This window comes from Gopherus flavomarginatus, chromosome 2 (assembly GCF_025201925.1).
Source record: "Gopherus flavomarginatus isolate rGopFla2 chromosome 2, rGopFla2.mat.asm, whole genome shotgun sequence".
Taxonomy (NCBI): Eukaryota; Metazoa; Chordata; order Testudines; family Testudinidae; genus Gopherus; species Gopherus flavomarginatus.
The window spans coordinates 224,326,383-224,349,409 of NC_066618.1; the positions used below are offsets into that span (position 1 = coordinate 224,326,383).

At 40.1% G+C, this 23,027-nt stretch overlaps 1 protein-coding gene across 25 annotated transcripts in view; it reads left to right on the forward strand.

The window, feature by feature from the left end:
* The window catches only part of DTNA (dystrobrevin alpha), a 342,834-nt gene that overhangs the window by 155,264 nt on the left and 164,543 nt on the right, over window positions 1-23,027 (forward strand). The window contains exon 1 of one of the 25 annotated variants that reach the window (XM_050941963.1): window positions 573-709. The exons of the other annotated variants lie outside the window; for them this stretch is intronic. The gene's annotated coding sequence lies outside the window, so the exon portion shown is untranslated. Of the gene's footprint in view, window positions 1-572; window positions 710-23,027 lie in introns of those variants that run through there. 25 annotated transcript variants of the gene reach the window in all.

Below are 23,027 nucleotides of genomic sequence, written 5' to 3' on the forward strand. Positions count from 1 at the left end.
ATGATTTAGTTGGGGATTGATCCTGCTTTGAGCAGGGTGTTGGACTAGACGACCTCCTGAGGTCCCTTCCAACCCTGATATTCTATGATTCTATGATTTCTGTATTTGATAATGTTCATCACCTATTATGCAGCTTTACTGTTGTATTTCTGTTAAGTATGATTATGTAACTGCATTTCCTACAGAGGCAGTGATCTGAATTTTGAAACCGCTACATGGCATGAGCAGATAGATAATGATCAGCTGTTTAAGGGATCATGGCAATTTCACATTAACTCATTTGATTTTCTTAACCCCTTCTCCCCCCCCATGTGAATTTTTAAATTTTAATGTGTTTCTTTGTAGACTCTATCACAAATGTAGGTCTTGTAGGTAGCAGAAGTCTATTTGGATTAGATTTACTGCACAAGAAAAGCACCCTGACTTTTACAGGTTGGGTGGAGGGGAAAAAAATCAACTTTTTGTCAGTCTTTGTATTGCAGCAGCTGGATTCAATGCTGCTATGGCAACACACCACATGATGAGGTGTATTAGATTGCTCTGTGCTGAGCATAAGGGGGAGAATGAACACAGCTTTTTATTGAAGTTAAAGGTTACTTTGGAGTTTCTTGTGTAGAAATGTGTAAGGTCAAATGCTATAGTTCCCAGCATATGTTGTACTCAAAGAGAAGGATTAAGAGCGTGTTGCTGTATTAAACCACAGAATCAGGTAAGGTACAACTGTCTCTATTAAACTGTCTTCTTGCCCTCTCTGAGGCAACAGCAGAACTTTCTAGGGTTTTCCTTTTAATTTTTCCCCAAGTATATTACCTACTGATTTTGCTAATGTGGGAGCATGAACATGTGGTCAGACGTTTATAGATTTTGGGAGATTCGTTTTGCTCTGTGTAGAGATGAAGAATATTAGAATCGTAGGTGGTGGTTTCCCTCAAATCAGTGCGAAAGTCTGAGGATTTTCATTGTTTAAAAAAAAATCAGTATCTTGAAGCAAAACTGAAACAATTACATTTCTAACTGCATAGTGGTTCAGAACAGCTCTATTGTCAGTCAGAATCCAGAAATATATTTAGCTGGAGATGTCTTACTAGCAATATTTTTTAGCAATCTATTGCATTTATTAAGACTTTTTTTTCTATTGCATAAATGCATCTGAATCCTTCTGGAAATGAATTCTCTTGTTATTCCTTGCTTCAGATTTCGTCATGTCTGCTTAAAACTGTCAGTTCTTTTGTGTAGTTGAACCAAACTTCAGCACACTTGTAGGGATGAGACAGAAGCAAGAACTGAGCAGTGCAGTTGAATGTAAAATGTTTGCCCCTGTTAACCATTCATCCAGGGATAGGCAGATATAAACTGTTAATATTGGCATGGGATTAACCTGGTTAGTAAGAGTCATAGTCCCAGTTCAATGGAGCATTACTCCCATATTTTCTACACAGGATTTTTTTCCAAACCTACCTTTCTGAAAAGGGACAGGCTTTCAAATAGCACCTTTTTGGATGGCGACCTCTGAAAGTGGGAAGGCAAAACTCTCACCCAAAGATGGGTTTGGAGACAATTTACAACCGTGATTAATAATAATAATGGATCTAATTCAAGTTAGATTAGGCAGTGCCCATCCTGCCTGCCCTGAGGAGCCTCCAGTGTTTTGGAAAATGTCTGACATGACATTTCAGATATATTTCTTCCTCGGTGTTGTACCCGCAATTCCTCCACTATATAGTTGTCCTTCTCTCATGAAAGACCAGAGGCAGTTAATAGAGTGTCACATAAAAATAACAACTGCCCTGCACTTTGACCCCCTAGAAAATGCTGCCTCCACAGAAAACAAAAGCACAGCAAGGGCACCTCCGTTATCCAAATGCTGTTTATATCGATTTGGGGTCAACGAGGCATCTAAAGACATTTTGCTGTTTATAGTTCTGTCAAATGTACAATATTCAATCACTTTTGAGAGGACAAATTCTATATATTTGGGAGGGGAGATGGTCAATGTGACAGCATCATGGAGTCCCTCACAGTCAGATTCTGACAAAGTAGCAGGAAAAGATGTGCCCTCCTCACTCCTTCCATACTGTACGTTACAAAAGAGTGAAAAAAAAGAGTGAAAGCTCAGTCTCATTTCCACTGGAGCCAAATCGGAAGCATTCCTATGGAAACTTTCAACTGCTGTAAAGGTGAGGTTTCCCATCCCTTTAATGCTTCAAGGGGCAGCCTCAATTATGGTATAACTGAGAAAAGAAGCCTGAATGGCAGGAAACTTGCCACAAGCAAAGAATAAGTTAACATTACCCTAGATCATAGGGAGTAAATAGGTATATCACAAATTTAAACTAGATTCCTTCGGTAGGTTTCTGTAATGAGGTGACTTTTAGCAGAGCCTGAGAAAGAAGCAAGCATTCTTTTGTGCCTGTTTGCTTGGAGACAGGGGTTGCGAAATAAGGAAGCTCATAAATGAACAGTCCTGTTATACTCCCAGGATGAAATGAGTTAGTGGGAGTTGAATTATCTGACAAGAAGCAAAATTTGATTAACATGGAATCTTTAATGTGCAAGAGTTAGCCAAAAAGGGAAGTCAGTCAAATGAAACAGGGTCATGATTTAGTTCTGATTCCACTAGTCCAAGTAAAGCATGGAAAATTTAAGTTCAAATTATCTAAGCAATCAAAGAGGAAACTGAGTTGACCCCTTCATCTTTCTAGCATTAGGAAACTAGTCCAATTCTGTGAATTAGGAATCTAGTTCAGAGACCCAGGAGGGCTTACCCAAAGTAAAGTACGCTCTCACTATTTCATCACTGGTGTGACTGCACGCATGTTCCCATCTGAGTGGCATGGAGTTACTCCAGGGATGAATTTGACCCAAGGAATACAAAGGGATTAGGTAGAGGAAGTATAAGGCAATTTTGATAAATATGTCCTCTCTGTGAAATGCATCCAGGCCTGTATTAGGTTATTAAGGGGAGGAGAGTTAACTGGCAGTGTATTTACTGTTCTGTAGAATATGCTCATTTTATTTTCAGGTGTTACAGAGGCATTCATCTTTGCTATAGTAGCACCACTGTCAAAATATAGTCATTTCTTTGCTGAAGATCATAATCTCTATGGGACCCAGCAGACAAAAACACTGAGGCTTTACTCAGAAAGTAGCTATTAAGCTTTTTCCACTATTGTAGGATCAGCTGTGTCTTGTATAGGATTTCTAGGGTCACATTAGAATGGACAAATTTGGGGAAAAAAAAAAGGCTCTGGTTTTGAAAAGTGATCTCCAATTTTGTGGGTAACTGGTTTCAGACTTTCAAACTGCAGCCATTGTTAGGCTTTGTATGTGCACAATCTTAAACATTTTCTCCTTTCTTTCTATTGTCTGTCAAACTCATTGCATCTTGTTTAAACTGCATGCAAACTCTTCATGGCAGGGACGGTGTTTTATGTGTTTATACAGTGCCATGCACAATGAGGCTTCTGAGTGTTTCTGCAATATAAATAACTCAATATAATGTATGGATACCTCTTGTACACCTGCCAGTTGGGGGAAACACAGAGGACTGCTAAGATTTGCTTACTGTGAACTGCATCTGTTGATACTACGTGAATCTGCTGTTCAGATGCTACACAACATTAAGAGTATTACTGTATTGATTCCAGCAATGCAATTGCAAGGAATTTATCACATCTATCCACTCAGAGTTTATGTATAAGGAAAGTCTCTTCAGCAGTACCTTTTCAACACACATCATTCATTGATGCTATTGGCTCTTCGCTGTCCTGACTTGATAGAAAAAAAACAGGACAAACAACTCCATCTAACAGACTTGACCGTGACGAAGGTGTGTGTCTCAGAAGAAAGACACTTAAAAATGCAATCAGCAATTTGTTGGTGAACAAAACAGGTTCAAAATTTACAATCAGGTTAATTTCTAGGCTAAGTCTGATGTGTCTTATATGCAAATAATAACATGGGCACATTTCCATTTAAGGGGGCTACTAAGTCTCTCCCTGTCACTGAAACCACTAGCAATGACAAATGAATGTGGAGAGGTCCACACCAGGCACCATCATCCAGTCCCTCATTTGATTGTCAGATGGTTATAATGTTCTTCAAAAGATAAATATGTACAAGAGTGATAGTCGCAAGAGATGCCCTATTTAAGAGTTTGGGAACCACATCTGAACGTTCTCCAGCTCAAATCAAAATAGAAGCAGTTCCAAAGTGGGCACAAAGTTCCTGTGCCATGTTTCTCAGATCTATAGTAGGCATATGAACAAGCAAGAACTCCACGCTCCAGGCCTGATATTTCCAATAGATCCATGCAACCTAAACCTATCCTTATGGATACTGAAAGGAAGTTCCTTCCAAAGAAGAGTTATTCTCACAGGAAAATAGCCATATGAAACCACCACTGAAAAAGTTAATTCAGTTTTTCATGGTGCTCAGGAGATTGTGGTATCACTTGGAAGTCCAAAGAACTAGAAAGTTTTATATCAGAAGATCTCAGTTGTTAGCTTCAAGCATTATTTTTACCATATTTCATTACAGATTGAAGGGTCAAAAGACTTCAAAATCATTAGCAAAATGGATTAGACACCTGGGGAACTAGCAGTCCATGATCTCTTGTGAGAATTGAGGCCCTTCCTACAACAGCAATGGCAAGTGCCACACTTGATACAGTGTGTGATTATTCCCCACAAGTCCACTGCCCACACATCCTGGAGAGTACAGTACTGGTAGAGGTGCTAGACTCCAGTAGACTAGTTCAGGGGATCACAAAGAGAAAAGCCATACCCAGTCCCTGTGCTAGGGAGATTGCCTGCCCTCTCTGTTGCATCCTTTCACCTTTTGTGTACTGTTTAAGGGAGCAAGGGAAAATCAGGCCTCAATATTTGTTGGGGAGGGGAAGAGAGAGAGAGAGAGAGAGAGAGAGAGGGAGAGTGTATGTAGTGTTATGATTTTCAGTGGGGTCAGATATTTTCAAACCACTTTTAAACCCTCACTTTGTGGGTGAAAACACTGCTGGTCACTTTCTTGTGATGCCTGATTGGGGAATATTTCTTTTCTTGGCATTTCTAAGGAGATACTTTTTTCTCCTTCCAATGTAATGATCACACTTATGTGCAGAGGGATGGGGGGTGGGTGTGATTATGCCCACACATTCATGTCTAGAGTTGTACATCATTCACTGTTGTAAATCAGCAGGCACAAAATTATCAAATTTGGGATAAATTACTCAGTTTTTTCGTGGTTTCAAATTATAAAGGAGTGAGGAGAAGGTTTAATGTGGTGAATTGTTTTAGAAGTGACAGACTGATCTCATACTGCTTGGAGGTGGGTGTGGAACAGACACAGGTCACAAGCTTCTCCACCCCTTAGGGAATGGATAGACTGCCAGTTGTGTCAAATTATGTGATGACTCTGTGATGCAACCACATAATCTCCACTGCAGACTGGGCAGCCTTCACCAAACTCATTTCACTTGTGACCTGAAATTGGATTTAAAGAAACCAGGTTTGGAGCAATGAAAGGCAAGTGCATTAACCCACTGTGCTGCCTACCTACTAGCTGTAATTAAGAATGCTACTTCTGGTAATTTGTGTCATGAGGTGAAAACTAAAAGCCTGTTAGCTGCCTTCACTTACTGATATTTTTGTGTGGAATTGCAGCTCAGAATTAAAAGTGGCAGATGAGACTTTTGAGCACCTTTTTGACAACTGCAGAGAAGCTGCTGAGCATGTATTGAGAAATATTAAATTGGAAAAATGGGAATGTCTAGATTTTAATCCCGCTGAAGTTAGCAGAGCAAAATAGAAAAATAAGTTTTGTTTTTCATATCCTTCAGGTTTCAGAAATACACCACTCTTCCTCACTGTCAGTTTGTACAGGAAATCTCTGATGACGTGTCACCTAAGAAGCTGATGGCATTCCGTCAAGCTATCTTTCATTTATGTTGAAGGTTTCTTTGATTTTTTACCAGTTTTAAATGATATAGGAAGTGAGCAGATGAACACTGGAATTAAAAGGTTAATTGAAACTGAAACAGTTCGTTTTTTGTTCAAGTTTGTATTTGTTTAATTGTATAATTACAAAAACAAGACAAAAAGATGTGTGTAAAACAAATGTTGATTGGCTCCGAGGGCAGTAAACATTGCTTAAAGGAAATAATAGTCTAAGAGAATTTTTTTTAATATAAGGCCTATTTCTTTTATTGTTTTCCATGCAGAGACCAAATTATTTTATGATCTTATGGTATGTAAATGCACACTGATGTCTTCAGAGGTTTACGGTAAGGTGGTCACCTCGTGTAAATGTTTGGGCCAGCCAGTTCCCTGATGTCTTCTGCCCAACAGGAGTTGATCAGCCATTCTCTCCTCATCTTATTGGTGTGTTTGAGCTGGCGAGCCAGGCCCTCATGAGCAAGAGATATTGGGGAAATTAGCCAGTTTTTATCTTAATCAGGGAGCTGGGATGACTGTCAGGTCTCCTCTTCCATGGGAAGGGTTGGAAGAGAGCCTATTAGCTCCACTTGCAAGAAGACAGTTTTCATATTGGCAAGACTTTTCGGGGGTGGCCATCTTAGTGCAGATGTCAGATAAAGATCTTGGGCCTTCAAAGAGTGTTATAACCATTTAGGAGAGCATGAGGGCAACCTGCATTGTGGTCATGTGACCGATTTTTAACCAATCAGATTGGGTATAAAAATAATTTGGTTAATTATAGATGCAAAGGAAGTAACTGTAGTACATTCCAGGATAAGAACTATATATGTCCTTTGGAATATGTGAAATAAGAAAAATGTACATTAATTATCAGAAGGGTAGCCATGTTGGTCTGTATTCACAAAAACAACGAGGAGTCTGGTGGCACCTTAAAGACTAACAGATTTCTTAAAGAATAACAGTCTCCATGCATCTGAAGAAGTGGGCTTTTTACCCACGAAAGCTTGTGCCCAAATAAATCTGCTAGTCTTTAAGGTGCCACCAGACTCCTCGTTGTTTTTGTATATTAAATTTTATTGTTTTAGAGAGCTTGTTTTATCTTGTTTGAAAATGTTTGAGGCTAAATAAAAATTTTGTAATTTCCTATTCAACTACATGTTGTTGCCGTAAATAGTAACACAAATAGAAGCTTTTATGCAATATCTAATAGATGGAATATTTTAAGTTCTACTTTATCCCCTTATATTAGTTCTTTTGACAGGATTTCTATCATCAGACTGTAGGGAACACGCTAAAGAGCTGAGCTCTTAAGCCATGGTAATTTTTAATCTTTACCAAGTAGCCAGACAGGCCCCATCTGCTTCATAGCATTTAAAGCTCTCTTCAGAATTTACCAGGTATTTTCCCACTGTAGTATTGCCGCCAACATGTAAATGACTGTGCCAGGACACACTCATCCCACAGACATCAGCATGTGATATGGTGAAGTTTTTAGTCACGTAAAGTAATGTTGCACATTCTGCCCATTAACATCTTACAAACTAGACCTGCCGGACGCAAAATTGGCACATTAAAAACAGACAGTCATGGACACTGGGTAATTCTTTACAGTCTCCTTCTTTCCAGCCTAGCCTCTACTCTTTAACTAGCTGCGGGTTTGATTTTGGTCACCTGTCTAGGAAATCTTCTTATTTTCTAGGCATACTGCACACAACTTCTATAGTACAAGTTATACACCAATACTGATGGGAGAATAGACCCCAACATTGGATAAGTCTTCCTCAGTGCCTTGATCCCTTCTGTACGTACCATGCTTATGCCTAAGCAATTTTCAATAAATTAATACATTGACATGATGTACGTGGGTCCTCCTGTTGCACTATTATCTAGTATTCCCACTACATATTGGAAAAGCATAAGAGTCTGATTTGTTTGACTTCATTGGACTTTGAGGCAATACCTCAGAATGTGAGGGAACTGAGGCTGAATTGTTTTTCCTCTTTGTAGTTACTCCTTTAGCAAAGAGAGAAACCGTGCAGGTATTTGAGATAGACAATGTATTATTTACTATGTTTAAGTAAATATTTCTGATAGTGTTGATTCAGGCTTCAGCTCACCTATCGCATCATCCAGTTTGTGATAACTGTTAGTCTTTATTTTAAACTTCATTAGAATCTCTAATGACCTTATTTATGTGGACATAGTGTCTACCCGACTCCAGGCCTACATCTACACTTGGAGCTTTGGGTGTGATTCCCAGCTTGAGTAGACATACTTGTGCTAGCTCTCATTGAGGTAGTGCACTAGAAATAGTAGTGTGGCATGGTAGCACAGGCAGCAGCAGTGAGTGATGGTATGGACTAACCACCCCAAGTACATGCTCATGGTTTCCAGGAGGGTTTGTACTTGGGGCAGCTAGCTCCATGCAGCTGCTGCCGCTGCCAATACTACTGCAGCTACACTACTATTTCTAATGCACTTGATGAGAGCTAGTCTACCCAAGCTGGGACTCACACTTGCAATTCCAAGCATGGACATAGTCTTAGTTCTTGTAGATAACCATGACAGCCTTTTACTCTGCATCATTCAGTTAAATTAGTGAACTCTTCTCCTAACTGCTGCTTCTCTCTTGGCCTCTTTGACCTTACTTATTCCGAGTTCTCCTCTGTTGCTGGCTGATTCTTCATCAACTTCTCAGTCTCTGCTCTCCAGCTACCTGCAGGCTTCCCTTGGGTTTCACTCCTCTGTTTCCTGTCTTCTTCTTGAGAACCTCATCTACTACCGTAGTTTCAACTTCCATCTCTCTTCAAATGATTTCCAGTGCTACTTCTCCATCCCTGACCTTTCCACTTCTGTCTACTGTGGCATCTTCTTGTGTAAGCCTTGTGCATAATCAGCTCAGAGTTCAATTACTGTAACCTTCTCCTTTATGCCCCCCCTTATGTTCCTTCAATTGATCTGAAGTTCCGCAGTTAAAATAATTTCCACCACTGTCACTCTGAACACATCAGCCCTTCTTCATAACTGTTCACTGCTACATGTCCATGGTAAGTACATTCTAGCTCATCCTCACCTTCTAGGCTCTACATAATATTTCCTTGAAAGTGAGGCTATTCCTTCAAGTCCCCTGTCCGTGTTCCATAAGTGTTTACCCACTAACTTCAAGAGTCTTCATATTTTTCCTACATCTCTTGTCTCTCTCACTATGTTCCTCCCATCTCCTCCTTACTGTTCCTTTCATTTTTCCCCTTCTTTCTTGCCTCTGGGCATTCTGTCATTCTGTTGCTTATGCCTTCTGGAGCAGATTCACATTTCCTGACTGCCAAATACTGTCTCTTCAAATCTCTTCTTCAAATATATTTGCTCAAAGAATTTTTTTTCTTTCTCGTTCTCCCAGCCAGCAATCTCTCCTCTTTCCCTTCCTTGAACTGCTTTCCTGTGTCTTGTCACATGTTTGTCTTGTCTTTAGTGGCAAGCTTTTTCTGCACTGTGTAAATTTATGGCTTTGTATAATGATTATTAATATTCTTGCTGCAATTATTTTTACCCTTTCTGTTTTGCCAGTTAGTAATTATTCAGAGGTATGAATTTGACTTCAACAATTATGCATATATATTTGTTTTTTCTTATGCATGAGAATCTGATATAGCAGATTTCAAGTTATTTGTGTGAAATAAAGCTTTGCCATGCCCTAAGACTGATTTGTTGTTGATCCTAACAATCCACTCGCAAAGAAGGAAATTTCCTTTTGATGGGCATAACTTGTGAGTTGTTTTCCTGAAGTATCCAGGAATTCTGTACTAATTACTGTATAGGTGGAACTCACTTCACTTATGAAATGCTGAAGTGCATCGACCTCAGGTTTCTACAGTGTTTTTAAGAAGGAAAAGCAGGGAGGGTGTAAGAACAGAGGGTAAGTGACTCATGTCTATTTAAACCGTAGGCTATTTTGTGTTATCAGAGTAAATATGCCTGAGTTGGAGTTACGGAGCGTCAAACCAGCCTGCACTTGCAAAGAGGACCATGCTTTCTTTAACACCTTGCTTTCCTGATGCATCAGATACCATTGTTTGTTTCTTTGTGAAGTGATTTTATTCCAATGGTATAGTCCATCCAGCAAGGTAATATAGTATGCAACCATGATTAGAACCCATAGAAGGAAAGCTCCAGTTAGTTACTGGAATGTGAAATAGTCTACCCAGCAGTGGATCACATAAATAACTTAACACTAAAAGTAGAATCAAATACTTATGTATTTGGGGCCAGATTCTCACTGTACATAGCCAGTGGATAATTCTCCTGATAAAAAGGAACTCCTAGCAGGTATAAACCCAATAGAACTGGCTCCCACAACAGTCCCCTCCGCCCCCAAACAAAAAAAGGGAGAGCATGCAGGGGGCAGGGGTGTGGCAAAGCTTCATTGCACTGATCTTCCACTAGTTTAAGGTCCCATAGACTGCTCCAACTTGAACTGAGGTTGGGTTGACACAGAGTCAGGGAAGCATAACTGGCTCCCTGATGGCCCCACAAACCACAATGAACAGAACGCGGACACAGAGACTCGAGCCCTTTAGCTGCATTTTTAAAATGCATGTACTCTAGTGAAGGTATTGTAAAAATTGCTGGTTTATTGTACCATGCTGGTCTGTCTGCCCAAGTCTGTTGATCTTCAATATATGCTGCAAGGACCATCTCTTCCTTAGGCTTTTGAAAAGGAGGAAGGCCAGGGAGGTGTATGTTGGTTTAGGTGTATATATACGCACCTCCCTGACCTTCCTCCTTTTCAAAAGCCTAAGGAAGAGTTGGTCCTTGCAGCATATATTGAAGATCAACAGACTTGGGCTGTGTTAGACCAACAAAGAAGTATGTTCTAAAGCTGAAGGCCGCTCATTCTGCCTGCTAGCCCTCCCTTATAGTTAAACCAGGGGCTGTCAGCTGACATGGCTCAGTTGATCTCAGCTGCAGAGATACTGTGCAGAAGGAGACCAGCAATTTAAATGTGCTCAAATGGTAAGAAATACTTTCTGGAAGGCAGAGGATGAACTGAGTGGATCTCGCAGGCTACAAGTAACGTTTCTGTGATCCACAGAGTTCTGTTCCTTAAGCCTTCCTCATGGTTTAAAGGGATTAGTTCAAATATAAATTCAGACTTTAACCAGGACACTGTATTTCTTCCCATTCTTCTGTCCAAAACCTAGGAGCAACATGGACCTCAAACAGCAGTCCATTGGTACAATTAGTCGAAGCTGGGAAATCGTTCCTGAACTTAGAGTATCACTTAGCAAAGTTGTAAACAACTACAAATCTAAGAGCTATAAGAAAAGCAGTTTAAAGTAGATTTTCCTCCATTTGGCCCCAGCACAGGTGTTTATATCTTTAAATTGTTTCTGCATCACAACATGATAATGTAATCTAGTAAACAGATTAAGGGAAATGTATGCAGTGACTTCAGAAATCTGAACAAAAATTACATATTCTGTCTATCCATGGTGTCCTACCCATGCTTCTAATACCCACTGAACCTGAGTTTTCTGTATAAATTACAATTCCTAATAGAAATGAAATGCTCTAGTCAGTGTAGTTTAAAGTGAATATTGTACCACATAAGAAATGTTTCCCATCATATCATTCTGTTTAATGATGCTACTGATCTTGAATAAAATGTCAATCCAAGATACAAAAACTTGTGCTATAGTAAGAGTTGGTAATACAATGTAATGAGTCGCATCAGTCCCTGTTATTATTCCAAATTCTGATGTTTTTTTAGTTGAATACTAGTTGTTTGTCTGACTTGTAGGTGCTGTGAGGAATGTTTAAACCATGGTCCTTTCCAACATGACTGGCCTGTTGAAAAATTAAAGATCCCTTTGACATGCTTTAGAAAGAAGAGGACATAACTCATAAAACAGGTTGTCAAGCCCAAGACTCTGTGTGTAATGTTGGTAATTAGAGTCCTGGCCCTTAAAAATCCTTCCTGCTGTAGAGGGTGAAAAATTGAATTCCTGTTATATGTAACTACTCGCAGGACAAGAATTATTTTTAATAACTGTCAATGTTTTTGTTTTCAGTTTTTCAAAGATACTTCAAGATGATTTGTTGCATGAAAGTAGCCTACGTTTCCAATTTTTCTCTGTCCTGAAGCATCATCTTCTATGTCTATGCTTTTTCCTTTTTATCTTTATTTGCCACTTATTAAATACACTTTTCTTACCAAAATTCTGGACAGCAAAGTAGTAGATGAATTTTACTGGCATGAGTGACTAAAATCATTACAGCAACATCACTAGGTTAATTTCCTATTTTTGTCAAACAGCATATAATTTTAAATCCTAAATTATCTGAAGTGGCTAGAAATACAGAAAAATGAGCTGATACAACGATGCATGAAATCTCCTTTCAGTGATTGTGTGTCACAGCTGTTGCAGGAAGCTGAACATTTTGCAACACTGATCTTTTTCATTGAGAATATTAAGACAGTTGAAAAATATAAGTGACAGTCATTCCAAATGCTTATATTAATTAATTGCTTTACTAATTTTGTGCTGCAATAGCTCAGTTCTGTCTTGACAATGGTCTCTTTGCATTACCATTTAGTGCCGCAGCATTCCAATCTATTTCAGTACTATAATGCTGCATAATATATTTCTGGCAAGTATGTTCTCTGGGAGCTGTGTGCATTACACTTAGTGTCCTACATTGTCAAAAGTTGCTAGTGATTTTTGGGTGCCCAACTTGAGACACTTTGAAGGGTTATTTTCATCTTTCACTTTCATCTTTCAGAATGCTCGGCATATTCTGAAATGCAGGATCCTAATAATGTCTCATGTTGGGCATCCAGAAATGGAGACGCCCAAATAAGTAGCTACTTTAGAAAATCTTGGCCATTGTGGCTACTGTTAAATATATTAAGTGTGAAATCCTGGCCCATTTGATGTCAATTTGAGTTTTGCCACTGATTTCTGTGGAGCCAGGATTTCATTGTATACGTCGTATAACGGGACAAACTGATATTTTTCTCTCTCTCACTCACCCCTCTTCCTTGTTGGTTATAAATGTACTGTATTAAAGAGAGAACTACTTAAATTCATGGTATTTTATGAAAGATGTTATGCCAGTGGCAGAGAAACATTAATCAACGAAGGACAAGTATTATGCTTGTATACATCAGCCAATATTTTTCATTCCAAAGAGATTTCATTTGACACTACTGCAAATAAAACCTCCTTCACATTGATTTTTCAGTTCATCTTCAAAAGGTTTCATTTCCCAATCTACAAGTAGAAAATGCAGACATTTTCATTGATACTTTCAAATTCTGTGTGAGACAATTTCACACAAAATGGTATGCAAGTTGCATATGTAAAATATATTATTAAAGCAGCTTAGAACAATGCATCAGGCATAACAATGAGAGAGAAAATGTCTGCTCTCAGCTAAGCAAATAACAAGCTATGGTTAGATTGAGAACAAATGTGTCTCCAATTTAAAATGGAAGCTGGTGTTGCACAATTACACAAACCCCATTTCTGCAAGTTTCTCCATGAAGGCAGAAGTCTACCGTTACAGGGAAGTTTGCAGGATCAGGACCTTATTCTGTTTCAGGTATTTACAGTGTGAGGTAGCCTGTTGAACTGGAAACAAAGGAAAGCTGAACACTACATTTTACAGAGGGTGACTGTGAAAAGGAAACTGTACCATGGTGCCAAGTTTTCTACAATAAGTTTTCTGTACACAGGGAATGTAATTATGAGTCAAAGTAACTGTTCCCTATTTAAGATCGTACTATAGATTACTGTGGTCTACATTCTGTAAATGCATGTGGACTTAACTTCCCTGACGTAAGTTATCCCATGCATAAGTGGCCCGGATCCTGCAAACAAAGTTATCTATCATGAGCGACCTTAAAAAGCAAACATTTACCTTGGAACTCAACTACATATTTGGAGTAGCAAGAAAATGCTCCAGTTTACTGTGGGGAAAGTTGGTGCCATGACCAGGGAAACTTTTCTATCTCAAGGACATGCTTTTCAGGCTGGATGTTCAGCTTTCCTTTGTTTCTAAATCTACAGATACTCTGATTGTAAATATCTGGATCAGACCATTGTCCCTATCCTGCAAAAACTGATGCATGTGCTTAAAGTTGCCTATGTGAATAGTCCCACTCAAGTCAATGGGATTATTGACATGTGCAAAACTACCTGTGTCTCTTTGCAGAAGGGGAGTTGTTATCTTCTCTGCTATTAAAGTCTTACAGACGTTGGCAAGTCCTCTCTGGAATCCTAGGACATTTAGATAAGTGCTGACATTACTATTTTTAGTGGTTGCCGCCGGAATGCTTTAAAAAGTACTTCAAAGAATTGTTTTATATACCAGTACTTTAATTTCAGGTGTTCCTCTAGTTTGAAACCAGTGTTTGCAGGACTGGGGAAACAAATACAAAACAAAAGATGCTTTGCGCCCCAGCATATAATTCAGTGTGCGCACCCGTGATCTCTGTCTGTTCAGAATGTGTAAGGAAAAGAGCAGGAGAAAGGTGGGTGTGGGGAGGAGAGTTGTCTACCTTTGTAGCCATTAGAAGCACTTGTGTGTGCAGAATCAGTGCAGTGTGTGTGTGGAATAGCATTTAGTCTTTTAGTAAAAGGTTGTGGCTGACATGACTAAAAGCACGCCCCCTTGTTGGAAGAGACATTTTATAATATTCCTGTGAGAGTAGGAAGAAGAAAAAGATCTCTAGGCAGCTAGTGTGACAATCCATGCTCTCTGACCTGGGTAAGTGTGAGAAGCATTGAGTTTGATGGGGGTATGTTCTCTGTCCTTACTGATCCCTTTCCAGTTAGCCAACAGGCGAATTGTAACTGACGAGAATTCTTTTTTCTCTGGACACTTGAGAGCAAAAATCGTGTACATTTTTAATTGGTTGCAATGTCACAAAACTGAGCTGGCAAGAGAATGACTCACATGATGTGATCATGGTACATTTATGATCCTGGCAAATGAATTACCCAGGTCTGTGGGTTTTTTTCTTCCTCCCTTTGATGCTAGGATTTAAAAGGTGAACTGAAGGGTCTTTGACTCAGGAAACACTGGTTTTGGTGGTCAGTGTTGCTCCTCTAACTGTATATGTCATATTTCATACTTAGTGTAAAACAGTTCAGGGAACTGAATTACCTGCACAGTTTAAATGTTCAGTTAATGTAATTAACTCTTGCTAGGAAGTGCAAAAACCAGAACTTTGCACTTGCCAGATGTAAACCAGGGCCTGATTTTCCAACTATTTTATTTGACACTCTATTGATTTGTAATTTTTATGTCTGCACATTAGAGTTACTGATTTTTTTTCAATTCTACATTAAAAAAAAAAAAGCTTTCTAGTTCCTCTTCAAAATAGTAGGACCCCTTGGTTTGTGTTTCTAACAGCCAATGTTTATGAAAGGATCGTTCAGAAAACAGGAAATTTTTGGTGTGTGTTTCTGCTTCTCAATCTTGACCCTGATCACTTTTTTTCATAGCCAGCATCAGTTTCAAAAAGTACATTCGAGTAATCTTGAATTTAAGACCTATGCTGGAAATAAATTTTTAAGGGAGATCATTTCTATTTTTTAGCTCTCATTATCTTGACAGTGTTCCCTTATTAATGTCAGAGGTTATATATAGCCCTGGGAGAGTGATAACTTCCATTTAAAACCTTCCCAGGCAGATTGATTCCATCAGGAATGACCTGCTTGAAAGAGTTCCAGTGCTGTTACTACTGTGGAATATGATCTACCCCACCCTTGTCTCTTGTGACTCCTTCATTGCCTCTGTATTGAGAGGGAACGTTCATGTAACTCTTGCTTCTGATAGGTGGCTTTGGACCCTGGAAAAAACTGTCATGAAGAACTGCTGCTTCTGCCGAAATCAAAAGGGGCTCCACTGGAGCAGAGTTGAAGCGGCTTTTCCCATTGCATGAGGATTTTTTAAAAAGTCTTCATTCTGCACCAGGACAAAACTGAGATCTTTCAAAACTGTTCGAGAGAGACAGATACTATTACAATCAGTATCCCAGTGGTTATTACATTCACCTGAGCTGCAGGAGACACGAGAGAACCAATCCTTGCTCTGCCTGATTGAAAGCAAGTACTTAAATGCTGGTCTCCCATATCCCAGATCAGTGCCTTACCCATCAAGCTATTCTGGGGTGAGTTTCTCTCCTCTCAGAGCTGTTCCACTTTGTATAATTAAGTAGCGACTTGAACCCTCGTCTCCCACATCTCAGGTAAGTGTCATGCCCATTGCGCAATAGATTCCGTTTCTCACTGCCCCCATGCTGGAGGAGATGCTTCATTTTAGCAATTGGAAGCCTATGCACCTGATGGCTCCAGAAGTTTTGCTGTCAGGGATGAGCCCTATTGATGTAATATAAACCCCTCGCAAAGAGTGCAGGGCTCACTTAAATAAGACCACTCCTAAAAACTATCTGACAGAATTCCCCATAATAGCAGATGAAAAGTGTCTAATGGGACAGACCCATGTCATACAGTTTCTCCCTCCTAGCAATCTGCTTAGGCCTCCTACAACCTTGCCCCTGTGCCTTGTCTCCCCATCGGTGTCTTCCAGTCTCTTCTACAGTCTGTTCACTATAGCTGCAAAGTAAAAGTTACACAACTCTGATCTGTTGCACTTTGAAGTTTGCAGTGCACATTTAGCACAGAGGAAGTGATCAGAGTCCAGTGTCCAAGAGTCCAGCTGTGTGTTCTGCTTCGTTCCTTAGTTATGACTCTACAAAGTGGACTACAAAGTGAAACAGATGAAAGAACTGTCTTACTTTCATTTAGTTGGTCTGCAGCAGGATAGCACTGCTTGGTGAAATGATATGAGGGAAGACTGTAAGAGGGAAATCAAGAGAGGTGACATGGGAGGCATCGGGGAGAGGAGGCAGAGAAAAGCAACAGAAGAAACTATGGGAGAACTGGATGGGGCTGGTGCTCTAGTCAATGTACCTCTCATATTCTCTCTGCCCACTTCATCACAGAGAAAATACACAGTTGTAAGTAGCTATTCCCATTAGGACTCCTGCTGAGTCCAGGCTTTTTTACAATGGCAAGGAAAAACTCTTGCGGAGAGGGGGGGTGGGTTCCTTCAAAGAAAGGTAACTTTAGCAAGTCTTCCCAGAAATGGCATGTCATTGTTGTACAAGACACCCATCTTACTCAAGTGGTTGGACCAGATATATTCCATCTGTCAGCATGGCACAAACTGGGTTGGGTTGTGCCAGGTCACTGACCCAACATTTTTCTAAGGTTGAATTCTTCTCCACAATCTCTGTTTTGTTTTGTTTTCTTTTCTTTTAAATCTCTAAGTTTTGGAGAGAACCTTCAGAATGTGATCTGAGCATAAACCAATACGCTGTCTGCCTGTGTTTGCAGAGAGCCTGAAATGATATGGCAGCATCAGTTAGTTACTGGGCTGATTGCACTTCTGACCCCACCTGGTCTCAGAGTGCTCCCTGTCAGGTCTCAGGCCTCAAGTAGTCATTTCTCTCTGGGTAGGGTCATGATTCTCATGCTCTGAGACTGGGTTTGGGGTTGCAGTTACCTGGTACTAACTGTGATTAACTCAGCAGGTCTGACTTAGGATCAGTATCTGCAGTTCTGTTCCCTCTGGGAGCTAGGATCAGTGGTATCTTAAAGCCGCCTTAAAGCAAAATATTGTTCACATAAAAACAAAGCATTTCAGAGGGAAAGAGCTTAACACAATAAACACTCTATCTTCATGTCTAGCTTCCTTAAACCCTAACATCCCCTGGAAGTTTGGGAAGGGCCCAACTGGTTCAGACATCCCACAGGACCTGTCTGTTTCCCTAGCAGTCTGTTCTCCCCAGGATTAGCTCACTGACAACTCCCTCTTCCCTCTCTCTTTCCAGAGAGTCTTTAATTGTTTGGTGTTCCTTTGATGTCTAGACACCCAGCCTTGGCTAAACAGCGTGTAACTTTGGGCTGCTGCCTGGAAGTAGCATCTTCACTACTAATAGCTCGACCATCCTCTTGTAATTGCCCTTCCTCTCCCACGCAGACTCAGGCAGATACCATGTTTTCAGAGTTACGCTGTCAGGATTTTTGCAACCCTGAAAACTTAAAAAAAATTTTTTAAAAAATCCACAACGAATTCTGAGATTTTGATGTCATGTGAGTCTGGTTGCTAAGTCCAAGGTACATGCCTGGGTGAATCCCAACTCCTTTAAGTGGGGAACCAAACCTGAAGAGCCCAGCCGAGAATGTGGTCCTTCTTCAAACATCTGCACAAACCACTGTCAAGGGCATCCCATTTTGTTGTCCCCAGATGAGTTTAGTTTAGTTGGTAGATGGAGCTTGGGAAAGTGTTACCACTCCTCACTCAAGCTGTGGGTGACAGCATGCAGCCTGGCTAGTTTGAAAGTGACCTGGAGAGTCCTTGGAGAGCTAAGCATTGTGGAAAACTGTGACTGATTTCCTTCCTGGTTTTAAAGCTTAGTGCAAGAGGTCTTCAAGGACAATGCAGAAAATGAGGACTGAGAGCTCTCTGTGTTGCCCTAATGAAGGAGGTAAGCATTCCTCTTCCAGATCCTTTTCACCAAACCTCCAAAGAATGATTGTAGTATTTAGTAAAAGCCTCAGAGTCTAATCAGCTGCTGATGTTATGGCAGGGGTCCCGGAAAGGGTCAGACCTCTAAGGACATAGGCTCCTAGATTAGAATTTGCATTTCCAAACCTGATTTTGTGGAAGGGATTTGAAAGACTCCTGCTTATGAAAATAAAATAAAATAAATCAGCAGATAGAATGCAAAGTACATTAAAATATGACAGACTAGAAATGGATACCTTTTTTAAGTGCTAGACTGCAGCATTTAGTGCATTGCACCTGTTGGCACCAAAGATGATTGTGCTTGAAGCACATCTTACGATAGGCACTATGCATGCTGGATATTTTGCTTTTCTAGAAGAAGCAGGAACAAGCAGTCCCTACGCTCCTGAAATTACAGGGACTGTTACCTGGCCATGAGCAGCTGTGCAAAGGTTTGAATGCGTCCCTCAGCCCATACACGGGCAAAACACAACATAGTAGAAACAGTGAATATGGCCTCCAACATCAGTGCACAATGGGATGCCACTTTAACTGTTTTTATTGGGCCAGATCCATAATCCTTATTCATGTATGTTGAGCAGTGCCTTGCTCCGTGAAGTCTCAGAGAGCAAGGTAGTTCTCAGCACCACTCAAGGTATCAGAATCTGATTGTTAATTTGTCCCAGTACTGAAGGAGAAACAGCATGGTATGTTTATCTTCTTTCATTGCTTTAAGTTTGCATTTATATAAAAAACATAGTTTTTGTACTGCAGTACATAACTTGTATGCAGTGTAATGGACAGCTGAGCAGAAGTAAAAAGGAAAATGAGTAGCTATAATCTTTGTATAGAGAGGAGGGTTTTGAAATATTTTGAGGTAGGTATTCTTTGTGCTGAGCATGACAAAAGACTTATACTGACCATGCATCTCTGTTATATGCATTGTATTTGTGTTGTTTTAATGCTTTATGGAACAGGACATTGATGCTACAAATGTGACTTTTCCACAAAAATTAGGAAACATATTTTGTGCATTCTAGAACAATCATAGACTATCAGGGTTGGAAAGGACCTCAGGAGGTTATCTTGTCCAACCCCCTGCTCAAAGCAGGACCAATCCCCAACTAAATCATCTCAGCCAGGGCTTTGTCAAGCCTGACCTTAAAAAATTCTAAGGAAGGAGATGCCACCATCTCCCTAGGTAACCCATTCCAGTGCTTCACCACCCTCCTAATGAAAAAGTTTTTTTCCTAATATCCAACCTAAACCTCCCCCACTGCAACTTGAGACCATTACTCCTTGTTCTGTCATCTGCTACCTCTGAGAACAGTCTAGATCCATCATCCTCTTTGGAACCCCCTTTCATGTAGAAAGCAGCTATCAAATCCCCCCTCATTCTTCTCTTCTGCAGACTAAACAATCCTAATTCCCTCAGCCTGTCCTCCATAAGTCATATGCTCCAGCCCCCTAATCATTTTTGTTGCTCTCTCCTAGATTCTTTCCAGTTTTTCCCCATCCTTTTTGTAGTGTGGGGCCCCAAACTGGACACAGTACTAGCATGTGAGTGTCTGTGCTCTTGCTTTACACTGATCTGCCCCTAGAATAATGTTCCTAACCAGAATCTTATGTACTTTACATAAAGAAAAACAGCTCTTCGGGGTTTCTGAAGAGCATCAGACATTTTTCAAAAATAACTGCCACTTTACAGCTGCTTTTGTCATGGGCTTCCCTCATTCTCCCTCTCCCCACCATCTGAAAGGTAAATCCAGGACACGGATATTTATCCAGCTACATTTCTGAAAGCAAGGATGAGGGCATGAGAACATATTTCTACAAGATGAAATGTTTATGCTCTGTAGCAGAGATCTTTACAGCTTAAAAGCTGTTTTACTGAAAATGTTCCCAGCATATTTGGTATTTACTACAGTAATTGTAGTTATTTAGTACAACCCGAGGTGTGCTGGTGGTTGTGTGTGTATTTTCAAGGAGTTGGAGCAGTGAATCAGTATAGAGCAGTGCTTTTTTATTTTATTATTATTATTATTATTATTTTATTATTTTATTATTTTGTCCATTTCCTAGCAAACCAGGCATTAGCTTTGCACATAATATTTCAGACATTAGTTTTGCATTCTGGCTTTTTGTACAAGTCCATTTTCTGCCTAATTATACTGTGTAACATTTTTTCCCTGTATGCTGTTGTAAAAATAATATTGTGTAATAAAATGTCAGATTTTAATTAGGTTAAAAGTAATTCAGTGGATTAAGCCTTTTTTATTTGGGAGCATAAACTACCCAGTGGGGGGTATCTAATGTTCCATCCTTTTAGTTAGCATTTGCCTTTGTGTGCCGTCATCCTGTACCTGTTGAAATAAGGTGTTTTTTGCTCTTGGATTATTCATTATTTCAGTTTTTCACCTCCGGACGGCTACTATGCTACACTATGCTGTAGTGATGACATTGGAAGCCAAATATATAATTAATTAAGTGCATAGTTTTTGCTAATATTCTTGCCTCCACTAAATTTTCAGCTATTCATTAATCACGAAAAGCTAATGAACCAGACTGATATATAGCAAGACGTATGGTAATCCAATGGCTAATTCAGTTACTTTAGGGCCTGGATTTGCTGTGAGGCAGAGACCGAACAGATTTGCGTCAAGAAAGTGTAGCAGGGTGGCCACAACCTGAGCATCTCCTCATGGCCAGGAGTTTGCTTTACAGGCATCCTACCCCTCTTGCAGCCCCCTTCAGCTCTCCACACAGTCTCTGTGGTGGCTCACAGCATCCCTGTCTGGGGCAGGTTTAATATCAAATAAAGTTCACACAGTCCTCACTCGGCATCCTTAATCATAAAATAATCCAAACAATCCCCAGCATGAAGTCCAGAATCATAGTTCAACAGTTCATATTTAGCTCTGGCTCTTCTGCCATACTCAGAGTTCTTCCTCTGATGCTCTAGTCCATTCAAAGCCACCAGTCCCAGCTCTTCCTGGCTGGAGTTCAGCCCTCTGGCCCTGCCTTCCATCTCCTTCCATGTCTCCTCTGTTCTAAGGAGAAGGCAATCTGTGTATTGCACTCCTCCAGAGAGCTCCTTCCAATTGGCTGGAAGAGAGGGAAGCTCTGCCCACTCCCCCACCACGTTATAGGGCTCCTGATCCCAGGCCTTTAAAGGAACTATCTTGGGGTTTGTGCATCCCTCATCCAACTCCTAATTCCCCAGGACCACTTCCTCTCTTCTGCTGCCAGGCCATTTTCTGGCCTTTGTTCATTCCAACACCTGGAACGGAGTCTTCTGGCCCCCTTTATTCTTAAAGGGTCCGTACACCCCATTATGGATAGCTTTGTAACAGAAGAGCTTACATTAACCTTCTGTATTATATGTGGTGGACATTAAAAAGAGTTTACTTCTCCAGTTCTCTTGTGCTGGGAGAACCTAAGCTGAAGTCCCCTAAATCACAGCCACTTCTGCTCTTCAGCAAATATTGAAATAATTTAGAAGGTGTGGGGTAGAAAAAAAATTTCTTATCTGTTCCATCTCTTGCTTTTCCAAGAAAACGCTGCACCCTGAAAACTTCTACATACAATAGAGTTACATTCCTTAATATTAAATATGTCCCCGCATGTAATTATGGACTCTCTCATGCCATAATGATTTCTTAGTTAACTCTAGCTACTTGCCTCTGTTATACTGGGTGATATTCTTGGTGCTTTTTGAATTGTCATGTCTGAGTGTTTATCCTACTGTATTTGTGCCCCATGTGTGCTGTCTTTTTTTTGTCATATGTTCATTCAATTCTCAATTTAGAGAAAAGCAATATTTTTAGCTCACAGTGTTATTTGAACTTCTCTCAGTCCATGGCTAGCCATTTGATAGTTTTGGACACCAAAATCTACCAATCAGTAAGGGGACAATGATACAAAATGATTTTAAGCCACATAGTCCCGTGTTAAACAACCAAATTGGTTGAAAACTCAGAGGTCTAATGAATCAGTTGCCAGGTTTTTATTGTACTAAAAGAAGATTTCAGCTGATTTCACAATAGGTGCATGGGTAATAAATAATTTTAGTTGTTTAGCCATATATTTTCTTGTATAGTATTCACACAGTTTCTTTAGAGGTTGTTTATGATTTACAAAGGAGATGAAACTAGTTGTTGTCCTACAGTAAAATAGGCCTCAGATCTTTGTGTACCAAAAACTAGAACCAGCCTTGAAATGCGTAAACCCTCCATAACCTAGTTCTGTCACTGCTGGCTTATTATAAATGAATGTGGGTTTAATTGTACCAGCACAAGGAAAGCTAAGAAATCCTTTTAGCTCTGTAGGAATTTAATTATATGTGCAATGCTCCAGCCTGCCTTGTGGCACTGCACTGCCAAAGAAGAGCCCCGAGTGAAAGCAGGAGTCAACATGCTCTGTCTCAAGGAAAGAGATTATTAACTACGTAATGCTTCTCTTCAGGACCCTCTGCCATCTTATCACTAGAGTTATATTATGGGTTTCCCTATAAAA